Genomic DNA, 12,130 nt, shown 5'->3' on the forward strand with positions numbered 1-12,130 from the left:
GCTTCCATCTCTGCATATGCCACTTACCATTAATGCTAAAGATGATTTGGGGGAAAACCTTTTGCCATTTACTCTCATACAGAGGACATCTCCCTGGCAAAACCCATGCTGTAGGGTGCGAACATTCAGCTCTATCCTTCAGTGGATCCATGTGGAGGCATAAAGCTGCGCTGGTAGAAAACCTAAGACTGTCTTGATGTACATATGATTGACAGAGTAAAATAATTTAAAACAAAGGAAGTATAGGAATAAAAAACACTATAAGAAGATAGGAAAGCTCTGTGCACAAAATCTTACCTTCTCTTTCTCCTTCTTGAGTTTAGCCCTGGTTTTAAGTCCTGTAAACCAGATAGAGTACAAAGCCACTAATTGGAGCACAGCTATTGAAATAATTTATGCCATAGCATCCATAGCTTTCTATCATCTTTCTAGGGCACTAGGGCTGCAGTAGCCATGTATTCTAATAAGTTAACTCATTGCATTATATAGCCTGTTAGTCAAACGAATTGTTGGGTACAATCTGTTCCCAGTCAAGCCAGGGAAGGCTGTTTGTGCAACTACAATGATATTTTGCAAAAAGTAAGCACATTTACTACCATAGTCATAGAGCTGTAGATATGTTTGTCTTATTAAAATGGACAGATATATGATAGGACTAGGGGAAAAAGTTAATTTTTAATCTTATGCTTTTAATTTTTAATGTGAGCACCATATTATGATAAGCGCTTCCAGCACATCTTACATAATAGAAAAATAAAATATCTCTGCACAGAACCCAGAGTCATATAATGTTGAAGGTCACTTGCCATACAACTTCACAAAGAATCCATTGATATGATGTGAGAGCGAGGTAAATAGATGTAATTAAAATATGCTAAAACCAATAATAAAAAAGACTGGCTTTTGTTTACTCTGGAAGCGAGCAGGAGCCATATTACCTCTGCAAACTATTTTCACTTAGCACGATTCAGGCGGAGTTATTGCCATGACCTTTTAAAAACGTACAAGTGCGGAATCTATAGCCTTTGGGAGGCACCGCTGCGGAGGCAGAGCTGGCCGTGCTCTGGTGCTGTGTATTTCTGCATCAGGAGGCAGCTGAAACCTAATTATCCTCAATCACACCGAGGTGAGCCTGGGTGGTGACAGGCCCTGTGCAGGTAGCGGAGGTGGGCACACGCCCATGGGGACACCGCTGTGGGCACGAGCATGTACCCCCTGCTCGCCCAAAACCCACCAGGGGAGACTCAGGGATGAGTTATAGGCAGTGTCACTCTCTTACGATAACAAACACTGGTCAGAAACAGCAACCTGCAAATTATGTACAGGGAGCTGGCAGGCTGCCACCATCCCACAGACCTTGCAGCCACAAACCACACCAGATCACGGAGGTCATCACAATTCCTTGGTCTCCAGCCATCCAGTATTAAAAAATAACAGTTGGCTTATCAGCAACATTGCTGAAGCCCAAGGACAGCATAGGAAACCCCATTTTATATTTCTTCCTCCTCCTCTCCCAAAGCACTAGTCCTTACAGTTTCATCCTCAAAGGTCATGAATTGAGGTGGGGAGAGTCACACAAACCTCCTACTACAACAGGTGTTTGCAGCAGTGCCACTTCTGGAGCCATTGAGGGAATTTTGGAATATTCAGCAGAAGTCAGAGCAAATTTTTTGTAAAATTAATCTCTTCACCTGAAGGAAAAAAAACCAACCAAACAAACAAACAAAAAACCCAACCAAACAAAAACAAACAAACAAACAAACAAAAAACAAACAAAAACCAAAAAAACAGAAAGAAAGAAAAAGGCTTTTTCTGAGCCAGTGACTGAATTTTCCAGAAATGCCTGTTTGCCTTTGAAACTTCACCTGCAAGGGGTAAGTCAAAATTCAGGCTTGCTCTCCAAGGTGCCAGCTAGTCTGGCTCATCAGAGCACTGGAGTGCCTGTGCCACCAGTGAGTGAGTCACTCAGGTGACCCTGTTTAGTGACAGCACCTTGAGCAGCCACCACGCCAATCTTGTGCTGCCTCTCCTATGGGTCAAGAATTGATCCCAGTAAGCAGAAGAAGCACAAATACTCCTAATGCCACCCTGGGTTTGTGGCTCAGTCCTCAAAACCCCTAAGCAAGATCTGAGCTGCTGCTTGGTGTTATTGGAGGGAGCAGTGCAAGATTTAGGGAACTTAAGTACAGAAGTACACCCAAGACCTTTGTGCCAGCAAGGCAGGAATACCATTGTATCACTTAACACTCATAAACAGTGCAGGTCAACAAAATAAGTTACTTTCTCTTTATTGCTCTTAAACCAGCTTTAGCTCTTTTTCCATATAGGAAATTATTTGCTGTCTTAATGTCCACTGAATTTCCATGATGACAGGACCTACCACACAACCACCACACAGAGCATCCTTTAGTGCTCTGCTTCACAGTGTGCTCCCATTTCCACAAGGGCTGGAAAGGGATCCTTGTTGACCATGGTTTGTTTTAATGTCTCCTAAATGATAATAAATTTAGTAATGTTTAAAAACAAAAAAACCACCCTATTTTATACTGTTCCAAGTAATATATTTCTCAATATATAACAAAAAATAAATTTAGCTTCTGGCAACCTAATTTGTAGATAACTCTGGTCGTTCGAAGATAGGATTTTTACATTAAACTTGGAATCCGCATGACTGTTTAACATCATTAAGGGAATATTATATTGACTGCAAGTAACTGGTTTCCATGTGGTTATATCAATCTATTTCTGTAAGACTGTACACTAGTTGTTCCCCTAGAGTACTCCTTGTAATGCTGAGAAAGTGTCAGAAATAATGACTGTCTACCTATATCTGCAATAAAACGTAGAGCATGGATATTATAGTTGTAAGTATCAAAGATTTATTTCATGACTGCAGGTAATGATGAATCTTTTAGCACAACTAATGTCTAGAGGAAACCTCTCTTCTTCTCTGAGCTGTCACATGGAGACTATTTATAGGGCCCTTAGTGCTGTGGGGCTTTAGCATAAAGAGGCAATGTGTCTGAGGTGCCACCGGATGGAAATGTTAGCAAGGGCTCCCTCTCATTGAAGATCTTTTAGTAGATAGCATTAGATTCCCTCTTTGTGTGTTTACGTCCCCCCAAAGACAGGGGACAGATGTTTAACATCAGACCATTAATCCCTTAGCCCAGGTTCCTGTGACAGCGAAAACCCAACAGAATGAGCCCTTTGCCTTTGCTCAGTGTAAATGCTGCAATTTACTGCTGATTTACAGAGTAGGGTCAGGCCATTAGAAACTTGGCAATCTTCTGTACAGCTGGAAAACAATATGCATGATAAGCTAAAATTCAATACCTTCTTGCACTAATTAAATGGGTTCCCACCAGGATGAAAACACAAATTACAAACAGGGCTTTTCTGCATCCCTATGCATTTTTCCCTGCAGATGTGACCACGCTTTATTTTGGTCCCTTTCTCCTGACCACAGTGAAAGATTTAGCTCTCATCTGCAGCACTGCTTCCATTGTCTATTTTTCCCATTCCCTGTTCCTGTAATCTCGGTTTTAAACTGGCAGGTTTGCTCTTCCTTGCTGGTCAGGGCACGCAGGTGGATGATGAAACCAGCACGGAATGCTACAAAAATCCCATCCTAATTTCATTACACAGATGGGCTTTTAGACGACAGATGCATCTTTTAAACTAGAAGCTCACCAAACATTGTCATTCCAGAAAACAAAACAACGGCAATACAACAGCATCCTTCATTGCAAGACCAGGATAATTAACCTTACTGCAGGACAGTGCCATGAATCTCTGTCATGAAGTGTCATCTGGTGACATCGTGAGCATAAGTAAATATTTAAGCTAACTTGTTCTGAAGCATGGAAATAATAAAGTGACAGATCTTGTAGAGAGACTATTTTAAGGGGGGGGGAAAAAACCAGCCCAAAACAGAAGAGCCATTTCATACTTCTGAAATATGCCTGAAATAATTGGGATTCACGCATCTGAAATACAAACTCTGTCATTCATCAAGCCAAATAATAGTCTTTATATACTTATAAACCCCCGAATAAAAATCCAAACAGAGCATGTGTGTTCAGGTGGGACTCTGGAGCTCTCCCAACAACATTTTGCTGAATAGTGAATAATATTCAGCTCAAGTATGGTTTGCTTCCAGACTTATTCACTGAGAAACAACGGCAAGATTCTGAACAGCTGGAGGTTTAAGTAGAAAACAGAAATAGCTACAGGCTTTAACTCAGATCCAAATGGTATGAATAATAACAATAAAAAAATACCTGGTAACTATAAATCTCATCAACCAATGCAAAAGAACATTCTAAATCTATTAATATTTCCAGAGACATTATCTCTCTGCCACCCCACTGCTTTGTGACTTGTTGTATCAGCGATATTATTTGCCTTAAAGCATGAGCTAAGTGTTTTTCTTCCCCTGTGAGGAGAATCGTCCACAACCTTCAGAAGCTACAGCCCACTGCTCCCCTGCAGGAGGACTGGAGCATCATTAACAATGAGAGACACTTCAGGCACAAGTTGAGGCTCCAGCGTCTCCAAACCTTTCTGTCTCCCATCAAAATTCATATCCTGTCACTATTCTAGGAGCAGAAAGGCTTCTCATTACAGCATCATTCCCCTCTTGCAAGAAACACTGATTGCTGCACTGGTGGCTTTGGAAGGCAAAGATGTAATTTAGCAAAATAATGTACCATGCTGATTAATTTAATGTAGCCCATGACTAATTATGGTAATTCATTACATCTACAATTAGGCTAAGTAATTTATTGCACTGCAGTCTCATAAAGCAGAGGATTTATATCGAGTTTTGAATGTCACCCAAAGGACATTTCTGTACCTTGTCTTTACTGAGGCGGAATAAGGCTTCCAGCTGAGATGAGCCCAAAAAAAAAGAGGGGCGGGAAGCCCCCCACGCACCCTTCCTCTGCCACATTTGATGTTTGTACTGCGGGCAGCGTGCAGGCGCAAGCCTCTCTGGCTGCAGCCTCCTCCTCCTCCTCCTCCAATGGCACCCTTGCGCAGATTATTTGGCATTGCCTTCCCATTTCTCTTAAACCACACCGCAATTTAATTCACTGTGAGACCTGGACACCTGATACACCAAATGGAAAACCTGCTGGGCTGTCCCTGAATATGATTTGGAGATGACCAAGAGGGAAAAAAAAATAAAAAGGAGGAAAAAACACCCCACGCTCATTGTCTGGGTTTCTGTGCCGCTTTTGCAGAGTGCATTGCAGTGTATCTCAACAAAGGCTTTCGCTCGCCTTGGAGAGATGAAAGGGGGACATCTCCCTTCACTTCGGAGAGCCGCGACACGCACACGGCATTACTGTGAAATACAACCTCGCTCATACCCTGCAGCAGGGTTTGCTCCAGCAATGCTGCACTTCGGAGACCAATTTGTTTAGCTGATCACTGTCTCTTTGACGTGGCTGCAAATGTTACCTTTCTTTTTCAATCAAAAACACAGCAGGGTGTGCCATCTGTTTGGCACAGCCTTCCCTCTCTTCCCCGATGCCTTTTTGTGCAGATCATTTTACATGGCAATTTGCACGGATCTTTTATACCTTGATTTTGGTAAACATTTCTGCTTTCTTTTTTTAAATAACATGTCGCTCAGCTGAGTATCTTCAATGTTTAAAAAAAAAAAAGGGGATAAAAAAAGCAGTGTGATCACAGGCAGTAAAATAGAATAAAAAGTATTTTAAAAAAAATATTTTCGGAGCAAATGGCTGCCTGTCATTACATTGATTATTTAAAATAGACATGTTTACCAAGACTGGCTAACGCATTTTACACTGCTGTGTTCCACATCATTTTCCTCCTTATATTTTACCTGGCAGGCACAGCTAATCAGAAGATTAATTTAACCATTTGAAAGACCTTTTTAAAGCAGGTTAACAAAAAAATAGCCACCGTATTAAATTGTCATTATATAACAAAAGCTAGCAGTAAAGCGGTTAACTATTTTTTCCCCAGCTCAGATGCTGCTCAGAGCAATGAAACCCCCTAAAGTAGGAACAGATGATCAGCACCACAAGCCGAAGCCACGGGGATGCTCATGGAGTTGGGAATGCTTTGCGGCATACAAATGAATTATCCTCATTCTTCTCCTGCCGGAGCATATAGGCCAGACCTCATTAGGATTCAATATCGCTCTGCTTTTCTAATGTTAATGTTCCAGTTATATAAGAAATGTGAAAAGGGGCTACGTATGGGGGAGGCAGGGGGGAGCTGATGCCACATTTATGGTCAACACGATGCTATAATTTGAAAGGCACAGCTTCATATTTTTGAGGAAATTACTGTGGTTTCCTATCTTCTCTCTCAGTCCTAAAGCAGCATTTTGTCCTCCCTCTAATAAGTGCGTTTCAATGGTGTGCCTATCCCAGTTACAGCCGGTGCAATAAGAAATTTTATAGCTTCATTTTTTTGGTGGGGGGGAAGATGCTGTGACTAAACATCAGATTGTGAAAGCTTGGAGTTCATTTTGCTGTGAAAGGAAACATTGCACTTTATGTTAATAAACAACTGTAGGAGTTTTCACCATCCAGGAATAACTCAGACATTAGTCTGCGTTCTTTTGTCTGGAGAGCAGCAAGCAGGGTAATGAAAACAAAACCCGCCGAGACATAAAAATACAATTTATACCTTTTTATCAAGCAAAGAGAAAGTTGGTTAACGTTTGAAAAGGGAGCAGTAATGTATATTTATTGACAATTTTATTGTAATAATTAGATGTTTACACAGTCTGGACATTGTGGCTAAATCACTTCCAGCATGTTTATTTGTAAAGGGCTGTTTTCAGGGCAGTGCAGTAGGCTCATTAAGAAGACAGACTGTATTAAGACTCAAAGAAATTATTACTTCCCAGGCTTTGCTTCACTGGTTTGGATTTAGAATAAAATATAAAATAATTTTGAAAGAAAAAAAAAAGAAAAAATGAAGAAAAAAAGAAAAATTAAAACCCCAACAGCAATACCATCCAAACACCCAGCAGACTGCTGGAAATGATGAAGTAAAATGGAGAATATTTTCTCCTGTAACGGCAATTTCATCTTTTTTGTTCCGAAATAATCTGGTATTATACATTCGAAATAATACACAATATTGTGGATGCCATTTCCAAGTGTCTCTTTGTGGCTCTTAATATATATCACTTAAATACTTGCTTTTATTTTTGCACTCCAGCTAAATGACTAAATGATATTTAAAGCATATTTAAGGTATATTTTCCTCCTTTTACTTTATTTTTCAGGCAGTGGTGTTAGTCCACCTTTAAGAAGTCTTTACTCAGCATTTGGTTTATACATTATTTGATGTGTAGGTGTCTTTTTTTTTTCCTTCAGCCAAAGAAAGATCACTTTTTACTACAAGTCCTCAGAAATGTTCATTATTAACCTGGAAACTATTGCATGTTTGATTTTTTTTTTTAATAGGCAAAAATAACAAGTGAAACTTTAATACTTGTTTTTTAGGCAGAAACCGATTTGGGGAACCAGTTTAACATGATTTGTCTGATCTGGAGTGAATTTTACACATGCTAAGTGTGCCTAAACACAAACTACAGATTCTTCTGGTTTTACAAAGGTAAGAGAAAGGAAGGCAGCTGAAATTGAAAAAGCTTCCAGCAACACAGCCTTGACGAGCAAGTGCTTCTACATCAAGTTAAGAGCACTGTCCTGCATTTAGTGCAGTATCCGTTTTAAAATTTAAAATGTCTTTAAAAATTAAGGCAGCAAATAGGCTATAATGTTGCTCCTGTCCAAGTATGTTTCCATTACAATTAAGAAATCAATATGCAGTATTTATTGCTGAAAGATTATGCATAAAGAGGAGCACATAAAAGGTACTGTTGCTTAAACCTTCCCGGCTTTCCTTTAGCTACTGTTTAGCCACTTTTCCCCAGAAGCCGACTCATTAAATGCCATCCAGTCCATTCCATATAAATGCTGTATGCTCCCTGCTCTCACAAATAAAAACAAAGATGATAAAAGAAACGGATAAAGAGATGTCAGCTTGCAAAGAAAATACTGGGTTATATTTCCTGAGAGCTGCACAAGCCAACTCACAAACTTGAAATATTACAGATTTGGTTTTACAAGTCAATCACAGCAATATATTTGGCCTTGTAATTACTGTCAGTTTTGACAGGGAAGGCAATAATTTTTTTTCCTGACGTGTGCGTTTCAATAAAATCAGGTAGCCACATCACAGAACACTTTCTTACAGAGAATTAAAAGGAGTTCTCAGAGAGATAAAGAATACTGCCAGGATTAAATATATGTCATACATTCTATTCAAGAGTATGGGAAAAAAAAGGGGAGGGGGGACTATCCTTACATATGGATCTGATCCAAAGCCTATTATAACGATGAGAATGTTTCTATTCACCAGAGTGAACTCTGGAAAAATCCCTTTCTGTTCTCAGAAGAGACAACAGCCAAAACTGAAGGCTATTTTATCTTTTTCTCTATTTCCTAAGATACCCAACTGGTTAATGAAAATTAACTACATAAGGTGAATAAATGGCTACAATCTGAAACTGTAGCTATTTTGCTTTAAAAAACAGTGAAATAAATGCTTTCCATTTCAATTAGAATCAATGTAACACTATAATATACTGAAAATTGGTTAGGATCTGTCGCAGACACACCTTGAGGCATACAATACTTTAAAGAATCCTTTACCTTTTGAAAAATATACTAATTGTGAACCAAATTAATTACTGAGGTTATGCACTAATAACCTTGCTGGGTAAAAAATAGTGATCTTGGTTTCTGCTTGGAGATTGTGAAATTGTAGAGGGATAAGGAACACGTAAACCCACAGAGCAGCAGCATTTTTAGTGCACCAGGCAAAGAATAAGACTGGGCTTGTATTTATTCTGCCGTTTCAGAACAGTGTCAGCTCACCGCTGACTTACAGAATTGCAAAAAAGTGGCCTGGAACAGACTTTAGGAGGTGATTTAGTACATGCCCCAACCCCAAGGCAGGAATCGCCATGGTTCAGTCATTCCTAGCAGGTGAGTTCATTCCCTGCAGGTTCTCCAAATCCTCCAGAAATGGAAATCACAGAAACTCCCCAGGCAACCAACCCCAATGCTTCACTGCCCTCACCACTGGAAAGCTTCACCTTGTGCCTGATCTGCCTCTACCTGGAAGCAATGTAAACCTGTTATTTCTTGGTGTCATCCATGATTAACGTGATCCCATTTAGCAACTAGGGTTGTGAGACTTACTGAGAACAAAAGGCCACTCAGGCATTCCTAGCATGAGATGGAACAAACCATAAAAATTACCAATTTGGAGTTTCTTCTAAAACCATGTCCTCTGTCACCCACCCTTCACTCGGAATGGCTGGAATTACACCCTGGGCAGACTGGAGCAGACACTGCACAAGCTCCTGGCAAGGAGCTGCATTTCCTGCTACTTTCAGAACCTGCAACTCCATTAAGTTCTCCAGATAGGACTTAATTATGAGAGCAATAAATTTGGCCTAGAGAAAATAGAATATACTAGGAGACATAGGGACTGTCAGTGGCCCATATACAGATGTTATAATTCTGTGTCAGTATACTCATATAACAAGATAAATCCTCACTATTATAGACTTATTCCTTGGCTGAGAGAAGAGGCACAGCCAAAGCATTAATCTGCCATTGACAGCTGTCTATAATAAAGATTCCTGATATATTGTACCTGCCCCTATACAATTCCGATTTGGTAGAGAAATGGAGCAGACAATGAAACAGACAGGGTCAAACACAACTTTTCTCACATCTGGCATACCTGCAACGTTTTCAGAAGAGTAAAACCCAATTAATCCTGGTATAATCAATCAGACCTCAGCGCAGAGTGTACAGATCATCAGGGTGTGAACTGGGAGTTCAAAATGAGTAGGATGTAAAATACTTCCATCTGCTTACGAGAACTATCTTATGCCAAGGAGATCTTCTCTGGAGATCAAAATCACCAAAGCCGTTCACTTTGTGCTCATAATACTCCCTGTATTTGTTAAATGCTGGGTACAGAGTGATTCTGAACATCAGGAACCACTTAATAGATAAATTGGTACCCTGTATCCAAGTGGTTAACTGATGGTTAGCACTATACTTTGAACTACAAAACTTAATTTTCCACAGTATTAACAACTTGATTCTAAATCCTGTATCTCACAAGTAGAGAAGTTGCAGGACCATGTGCAATAATGCTAAGGGAACTATGTGACTAGTGCTTACTCTTGCCAATGAGGAGTTAATACTGTGCCCTCAAATTAAGAATTACCTACATAACTTTTGCTGAGTTAAGGGGGGCGTCAAATGGCTAAATTCCCTTGTTTCAGACTATACATGCAGAACTGACTGTTTTCAAGAAGCAGACAGTGGAAAAGACAGAAGATGTTTGTGTCATTGACAACTGCCTGCATTTCAATTTTTTTTCTGTAATACCAGCAAAAATGACAACACTCAGGATGAGCAGGATGCTCAAAAGCCACAGACAAGAGAAGGACATACACTACCAAGTATTATGATGAATGTAGTCTGAATAGCTACTGCAATTTCAGTTAATACATTTAACAAACAGTATGTCTACTGTTACTGTTAACTAGACAAAGTTATTGAAATAATTGTCTGCATTATTACAATTAATTCATAATCAAACACTGTTTACCAAATGAAATATATGTGGCCTCAGTAGCTGCTCTGTACACTGTTCTGTGATCCGTGTGAGTCACCCTGGCCAGTTTTAGACTGAATTACTCTAACACATAATCCCCATGTTTCAGATGTTATGACATCTAAGCAAGGGGATTATGCAGGAAGGCCTCTTTTACATAAGCCAGAATGTGCAAAATAGAATTCCACTGAAACACATCATTAGCATTTAGTGAAACAGGCATGATGAAATCCCTCTGTGGTCCACGTGTGCTTCTTAGAATCATCAGCTAGTCTGAGGACCCACAAATGGGAACATATCACATCATGGTTTTGTATGCCATTCTGTCAGATCAGGCTATAATTCAAAACCCTGATCCAAACCTGATGGACAAACACCTGCATAAATTTCTAGCTCATTGAATTTATTAGAGATGCTCAGAAGCAACAGGGCAGCTGAAGGACCTAAGATAATATCAGACATAGATGAGTAAGGCTCAGCTTTCAGCTAAGGGCCAGACATGTAGCTCTTTGTTCTCCTCTGCTCGCCAAAGCCTGACAGAAACCACCACTGTATGGATTCAGGTTCCCACTCTCAAGTAGCATTCACATAATCTGCACGTGAAAAATTAATTTGACCCAATTCTGTCAAAATCTGATGTTTCAGGAAGGCATCTCATGATACATGTTCTCCTCTTCACAATTTTTTTTAAGTAAATGAATGCAGGAGTAAAGTGAAGACAGAGTATTCAGAGAAATACAAATCATAAACATGCTTAGTGAGAGATATTATTCTGGATGATGCCTCTGCATTTTGAACTTTCACTCACCTGAAAATTTACAAAGCTCAGAAGACAAGATGTTTGTTTCCTGAGCTCTGCCTTTAAAGCAGTACCAAACACATTAAAGGGAGGCAGCTCTGGTCACAAGTCAATAATGACCTATAGGTGACCTTGGGTGGCTATCAGAGGACAGCAAGTAGCTGAATAGGTAGTCTCAGTGTGGAAGTGGTCAAGCATTCTGTGTGAGTCTCAGAATCAGAAACAAATGAATGGAAAGGAAGCTGGTTAGTTTAGAGACCTTCCAAGGCAGTTCTCACAATTGCTAATGTGGATTGCCTATTTTTCAGTCAAGTAACAGAACTCTAGATGTACAGATTGTTCACTCCTTCCCCTTTCATTGAGGTCTAATACCCTAAAACTAAGTCCAAAATCAGCTTGAAAATAAGGAAAGAAGTTTCAAAACTTCAAAACATTAGTCTGGAGTATTTTACACGCAAGCAAAAATTACTGTCACAAAAGACATAGATTTTGATAAGATACTGCTGACACAATGCACTAAAATGGTGGAAAATAACAAAAGAGGAGCTAATAGGATGGAGCCTTTCAAGAACTGCAAATAGTTGGGATTTTTTTTAAAGCTAGAAATACCTTTTTTCTGTGGTAAAGGTA

At 39.7% G+C, this 12,130-nt stretch overlaps 1 long non-coding RNA gene across 4 annotated transcripts in view; it reads right to left on the reverse strand.

Annotated features, from left to right (window-relative positions):
- Window positions 1–5,271, reverse strand: part of LOC139591082 (uncharacterized) — a 59,258-nt gene extending 53,987 nt beyond the window's left edge. For 2 of the 4 annotated variants that reach the window (XR_011679553.1, XR_011679551.1), the window contains exons 1-2: window positions 4,859–5,271; window positions 298–338 (exon numbers count right to left, since the gene is read on the reverse strand). This is a non-coding gene — a long non-coding RNA (uncharacterized lncRNA). Of the gene's footprint in view, window positions 1–297; window positions 339–1,581; window positions 4,833–4,858 lie in introns of those variants that run through there. The other 2 variants (XR_011679554.1, XR_011679552.1) reach the window with 2 other exon arrangements.
- Window positions 5,272–12,130: the final 6,859 nt, after the last annotated feature.

The sequence above is a fragment of the Agelaius tricolor genome, unplaced genomic scaffold (assembly GCF_023055355.1).
Source record: "Agelaius tricolor isolate 1412-34295 unplaced genomic scaffold, bAgeTri1.0.p SCAF_6, whole genome shotgun sequence".
In the NCBI taxonomy this organism is placed as follows: domain Eukaryota; kingdom Metazoa; phylum Chordata; class Aves; order Passeriformes; family Icteridae; genus Agelaius; species Agelaius tricolor.